A 5,855-nucleotide genomic window follows, 5' to 3' on the forward strand; every position below is an offset into this window, starting at 1 on the left:
TCCAGTCTTTTAGGAAGATTTGTAAAATATAGCCCTAAGTAGAATTATGGGGAAACAGTGGCAGAACTGCTGAGATTGGGTTGGTTAAAAAGGAAAGAGCAAAAATCTAGGTTGTTTACAGGAAGTTAGTCCAGCTGTGTTTTATGAGGCATGAGTCAGGCTGAATCAGAGCAAGAACAGGTTACAGTCTTAAGTCGCACTGCAATTAAATTCCAGCTATAGAATATTGGAGATATGTAAGTGCTTATTTAAGGATTATTCTGTGCAGTGAATAAATTTATATCATTCCCAAAAGCATGCATATCAGATAATGAGTTAATTGCATGTAACTTGAAAACCTTAAATATTTAACTGAAAGGCTTTTGTACATAGAAAGATGTCGTAGTCAATGTAAAAATGCCAATGATTTGTGTAGCGTGTCCTTTGCTAAAAGTCATTATATAAACTAAAGTCTTTTATCTTTCTTTGTTTCAAATGTGATACTATTCCACATTTAACAGGTGATAGTTATTGAAAAGGTTAGTTTGCTTCACTAATATTGTGTCTGAGATATTCTAGCTTAAACCAAGTAACCAATACTGTAAAAGAAGTATTCCTTTTATGAAGCCACTATCATCCTGATACTAAAACTGGGAAAGGACACAACAAAAAATGAAAACTTCAAGTCAATATCTCTGATGAATATTGATGCAAAAATTCTCAATAAAATAGTGGCAAACCAAATCTAACAGCACATCAAAAAACTTATCCACCATGATCAAGTCAGCTTCATTCCTGGGATGTAAGGCTGGTTCAACATATGTAAACATAACCTGTAAACATAATCTGTAAACATAATCCATCACATAAACAGAACCAGTGACAAAAATCACATGATTATCTTAATAGATGCAGAGAAGCCTTGGATAAAATTCAGTATCCTTTCATGTAAAAGCCTCTCGATAAACTAGGTATTGATGGAACCTATCTCAAAATAATAAGAGCTATTTATGACAAACCCACAGCCAATATCACACTGAATGGGTAAAAGCTAGAAGCATTCCCTTTGAAAGCCAGCACAAGACAAGGATGCTCTTTCTCACGACTTGTATTCAACATAGTATTGGAAGTTCTGGCCAGGGCAATCAGGCAAGAGAAAGAAATAAAGGTATTCAAATCAGAAGAAAAGAAGTCAAATTGTCTCTGTTTGTAGATGACATGATTGTATATTTAGAAACCCCCATCATCTCAGCCCAAAGACTTATTGAACTGAAAGGAACTTCAGCAGTCTCAGGATACAAAATCAATGTGCAAAAATCACAAGCATTCCTTTATACCAACAATGGGCAAGCAGGGAACCAAATCATGAATGAACTCCCATTCAACAATCACTACAAAGAGGATAAGATACCTAGGAATACAGCTAACAAGGGATGTGAAGAACATCTTCAAGGAGAACACAAACCAGTGCTCAATGAAATAAGAGAGGACACAAACAAATGGAAAAACATTCCATCCTCATGGACAGGAAAAATCAATAATGTGAAAATTGCCATACTGCCCAAAGCAATTTATGGATTCAATGCTATTCCCATCAAACTACTATTTATATTCTTCACAGAGTTCGAAAAAACTATTTTAAATTTCATATGGAATCAAAGAAGACCCCATATACCCAAGATAATCCTAAGCATTAAAAAAGAAAGGCTGGAGACATTATACTACCTGACTTCGAACTATACTACAAGGTTACAGTAACCCAAATAGCATGGTACTGGTACCAAAACAGACATATAGACCAGTGGAGCAGAACAGAGATCTCAGAAGTTACAACAGACATCTACAACCATCTGATCTACAAACCTGCCAAAAGCTAGCAATGGGGCATGGAAATCCTATTAAGTAAATGGTGCTGGGAAAACTGGCTAGCCATATGCAGAAAACTAAAACTGGACCCCTTCCTTACACCTCATATGAAAATTAACTCAAGTTGGATTAAAGACTTAAATGTAAAGCCCCAAACCATAAAAACCCTAGAAGAAAACCATGTCCAATATCATTCAGGACATGAACATTCATGATGGAAACATCAAAAGCAATTGTAGCCAAAACCAAAATTGGCAAATGGGATCTAATTAAACTAAAGAGCTTCTGTACAGCAAAAGAAACTATGATCAAAGTGAACAGGCCACTTACAGAATGGGAGAAAATTTTTGCAATCTATCCATCTGACAAAAGTCTACTATCCAGAATTTAAAAGGAACTTAAACATATTTACAAGAAAAAAACAACCCATCAAAAAGTAGACAAAGGATATGAACAGACACTTATGTGGCCAACAAGCATGAACAAAAAGTTCAACATTAATGATCATCAGAGAAATGCAAATCAAAACCACAATGAGATATAATCTCACACTAGTCAGAATGGCAATTATTAAAAAGTCAGGAAACAATAGATGCTGGTGAGGCTGTGGAGAAATAGGAATGCTTTACACTGTTGGTGGGAATGTAAATTAGGTCAACCATGTGGAAGATACTATGTGATTCCTCAAGGATCTAGAACCAGAAATACCATTTGACCCAGCAATTCAATTACTGGATATATACCCAAAGAAATATAAATCATTTTACTGTGAAGACACATACACATGTATGTTTATTGCAGCCCAATTATAATAACAAAGAACCAACCCAAATGCCCATTGATGATAGACTGGATAAAGAAAATGTGGTACATATACACCATGGAATACTATGCAGCATTAAAAAGGAATGAGATCATGTTCTTTGCAGAGACATGAATGAGGCATCATCCTCAGCATACAAACACAGGAACAGAAAACCAAATACCACGTGTTCTCACTCATAAGTGGGAGTTGAACAATGAGAACACGTGGGACACGGGGGAACAATGCCTCAGGGCCTGTTGGGGGCTGGGAGGTTGGAGGAGGGAACTTAGCAGATGGATCAATAGGTGCAGCAAACCACCATGGCACGTGTATACCTGTGTAACAAACCTGCACATTCTGCACATGTATCCCATTTTCTCTTTTTAGAAGAAAAAAACAAAAACCTAGGAAGTATTTCTTTTTTTTAACCTTCAACTTAAGTGAAATTACACTTCTTACATCTCTGCTTCCTAATGCTTTGGATTCATTTAATAAAAGCCTATTGTTTTTTTGTTTGTTTGAGGTTTTTTTTTGAGTCTGGAGCTTTTATTTTTACAAGATAAGTTAGAAAGATGGAGAGTTGATTATTAACTTAGCGCATATCGAAACTTTGGTCAACTTTTCATAGAAGATATTTATACTTTTGTAAAATTTAATGTGCATATGAGCCCCATAAAAGGTAATTGTTTTATTAAAAGAGGGTTTATTTAAGAGATCCCTTGGAATAACTTAGAGATGTCTTGAGTGACTATTTTAACCACACTATTTTTTTTTGCAACGTTTGTATTCTTGCTGGAAGGAACTTTGAATTGTGAAGTAAACTGGGCTCATAGGACAATGCCAGTACACTAAATTTGAGGTCAGTTTCAGCATGGAAAATACTTACACCTCAAAAATTTATCTGAAGTCTCTAATATTCCTTTCCAGTTGATCCATAGACCTCCTCTGAATAGAATCATCATACAAAATCAAATTAGTAAGCAATCAGCTTTTTTTTTTTTTTTTTTTTTGAGATGGCGTTTCGCTCTTGTTGCCCAGGCTGAAGTGCAATGGCATGATCTTGGCTCGTTACAGCCCACCTTCAGGGTTCAAGTGATTTTCCTGTCTCAGCCTGTCGAGTTGCTAGGATTACAGCTGCATGCCATAATGCCTGGCTAATTTTTGTATTTTTAGTAAAGACAAGGTTTCATCATGTTGGCCAGGCTGGTCTCCAACTCCTGACCTCAGATAATCCACCCACTTTGGCTTCCCAAAGTGCTGGGATTACAGGCATGAGCCACCGTGCCCAGTTGCAGTCCAGCTTTATGAGTCTACTCCTAGGTGGGACTAAGAGTCTCACTGATGAAAGTCCTTGTTCAGATAAACTGAGTCAGATGCCAAGAGCTTTAGTGATCTATGACCTAGTAAACATATTGAAGTTCTATATGAGTTAATAATTAATTCAAGAGTACAGGAAGTCAGATTTCCCACAGAAGCATCTCTTTAATCTGTTTAATCATCTCTATAGAAAGGGTTATATACACAGTGATATTAAGGAACCTGAAGACTTAAGATTGTTTTTATCCTCCTTTTCCATCTTTGTTAAAATAGAAGGTTGGATTTTATTTTCTAAGATGTCACGTTTCATTTTTGTATTTTAAAGAGACTCCTTTGCCTCATAAGCATTTTCTCATAAAATGGAGTAATAGAAACTTTCTAATTTCCCTTTTACCATCAATTAGAAATTATGATAAATTACAAAGCAAGGGAGGATGGCCTTTTAATATTTGGTGAGGCTTTTATATTTTTAAAACTACTAGATTTATTATAAGGTTGTAATTTTCTTTTTTTCCCCCCCATTTATTTATTTTATTGCATTTTAGGCTTTGGGGTACATGTGAAGAACATGCAAAATTGTTGCATTGGTACACACGTGGCAGTGTGATTTGCTGCCTTCCTCCCCATCACCTACATCTGGCATTTCTCCCCTTGCTATATTTTCTTATGAGGCATTGATGAGAGAGAAAACTTGCCTGTTAATTACATGCTCTTATGTAATAGCTTTAATTTGCTTTTTCCCTCTCTCCTAACAATCTTCTGTCCACTGCCTCTCAAATTTGTTTGCATAATTGTTAAAACTTAATGTTTAGGTCTAGCATCAAACCATAAAAAAATAAAGATCAAATCAACTCTTAAATATCTGTGTAGATTTTTCATTAGACTGTAATCTCATAGCTCCATCCTCACATTTGAAGCTGCTTCCTCACCTTTCCTTTCATTACATCCCAAACTGTAGTCATTTCCAGCAGCATGTCTTATGTTCTGTGTTACTGTGTCCTGTTAATTAACTCTGCCATGTTAGTCATTCAAACTGGAAACATTGCAGTTACATATGATTTCTCCCTTTCCTTTCACATTTAATCCACATTCTTACCAATTCCTGTCAACATGTCAGTCTTTCATTGGCCATTGTTGAGGGCTTTTTAATGGACTCTCCAACATGAGTATCTTCCTTCTGGTTTAACAGGCAGTCTCCCTCATCTAATGGCTCCTTGGTTCTAAGAAAGAAGCTATTATATCTTGTCATTCAGAATACCCATGGGGAAGACATATCTTCTTCCAATCTAATTTCTGACTAAACTTTATACTCTCCAAATGAATTTGTTCTGGGGATATTCTCACTCTCCCACTTTTATGACTTAGTTTACACTCTTCTCTTGGCTTATCAAGTCTTCACACATGTTCAATCTTTTGTTCTTCTATAATGCAAAACTCAATAGTGCTAGATCAACCATGATAGATTTTGTATCTCTTGAGGTGGAAATTATTTTTTATGTCTAAACAAGACATAGACTCCCACGCAATAATAGTGGGAGACTTCAACATCAATACTAGACAGATCAGTGAGATAGAAAGTTAACAACGATATCCAGGACTGGAACTCAGATCCAGAACAAGTAGACTTAATTAACATTTACAGAACTCTCCACTTTAAATACACAAAATATACACTCTTATCAGCACCACATCACACCTATTTATAGGTTTAAATGAAATATTGGTTGGCTGCTTGTTAATTATTTTCTTCCCTCATTTGTTTTTTATGTCTCTATTATTAAACACAATTACAGGCATACCTATTTTTAGACTGCATTCTAGGCCGGACAATAAAGCAACACCCCTGTTCTCTCTCCCTCTTCCTCTTCCTCTTTCTTCCTCTCCTTTT

The 5,855-nt window shown here is 35.8% G+C and overlaps 1 protein-coding gene across 2 annotated transcripts in view; it reads left to right on the top strand.

Moving 5' to 3' along the window:
• UGT8 (UDP glycosyltransferase 8) overlaps nucleotides 1-5,855 on the top strand; it is an 82,257-nt gene that overhangs the window by 72,837 nt on the left and 3,565 nt on the right. The gene's annotated exons all lie outside the window — the stretch shown is intronic.

Source organism: Cebus imitator, unplaced genomic scaffold (genome assembly GCF_001604975.1).
Source record: "Cebus imitator isolate Cc_AM_T3 unplaced genomic scaffold, Cebus_imitator-1.0 Scaffold17, whole genome shotgun sequence".
Lineage (NCBI taxonomy): Eukaryota > Metazoa > Chordata > Mammalia > Primates > Cebidae > Cebus > Cebus imitator.